The following is a 900-nucleotide window of genomic DNA, read 5'->3' as shown; positions in this document are numbered from 1 at the left end:
AGGCACCTGTAATCCCAGCTACTTGGGAGGCTGAGTCAGGAGAATCACTTGAACCTGGGAGGCAGAGGTAGCAGTGAGCCCAGATCGTGCCACTGTACTCAAGCCTGGGCTACAAGAGAGAAACTCAGTCTTTGGGAAAAAATAAAAGAGAGAGATGGTGTTTCACTATGTTGCCAAAGCTGGCCATGAACTCTGGGCTCAAGTGATGATCCCCCTCAGCCTTGCAAGCAGCTTGGACTACAGGCGTGCACTACCATACCCAGCTGAGGAAGGATTTCTTTAACATTCCTGAAAGTATAAACTAGAGAAGAATATTTAAATAATTGGTGTACAAAATAAGATACCATAAATCTAGTCAAAGGATAAATTACATACCCAGGGTTATCATGCATATAACTGGCAATGCACAATTATCCAGATGTAAACACAAAGCTGGCAGATCAATAAGACAATTTTTTTAAACTAACAAAAAAATAAGCAAAGATATGAATAGGAAAATCATAGAAGAGTGTGACCAAATAAGCCTATACAATGCTGCTCAGCCTCACCAGGAGTCAGGAACTAAACCATGTCTGTGCAGAGCAGCAGAGAACAGCAGTCCTTAGGACTGCGAGCAGGGGGGTAAAGAGATGCTGCCTGAGGTCAGGCCCAGTGGCTCACGCCTGTAATCCCAGCACTTTGGGAAGCTGAGGCGGGTGGATCACCTGAGGTTGGGAGTTCAAGACCAGCCTGGCCAACATGGAGAAGCCCCATCTCTACTAAAAATACAAAATTAGCCAGGGGTGTGGTGGCGCATGCCGGTAATCCCAGCTACTTGGGAGGCTAAGGCAGGAGAATTGCTTGAATCCGGGAGACGGAGGTTGCAGTGAGCTGAGATCATACCATTGTACTCCAGCCTAG

General features: G+C 46.6%; 1 protein-coding gene across 2 annotated transcripts in view; it reads right to left on the bottom strand.

The window, feature by feature from the left end:
* LOC105517940 (uncharacterized protein KIAA1257) overlaps window positions 1–900 on the bottom strand; it is a 28,076-nt gene that overhangs the window by 2,144 nt on the left and 25,032 nt on the right. The window lies entirely within an intron of this gene.

The sequence above is a fragment of the Colobus angolensis genome, unplaced genomic scaffold (genome assembly GCF_000951035.1).
Source record: "Colobus angolensis palliatus isolate OR3802 unplaced genomic scaffold, Cang.pa_1.0 Scaffold31, whole genome shotgun sequence".
Classification (NCBI taxonomy): Eukaryota; Metazoa; Chordata; class Mammalia; order Primates; family Cercopithecidae; genus Colobus; species Colobus angolensis.
The sequence above is the reverse complement of the archived record's forward strand: the minus strand, read 5'-3'. Positions and strand labels throughout refer to the sequence as shown.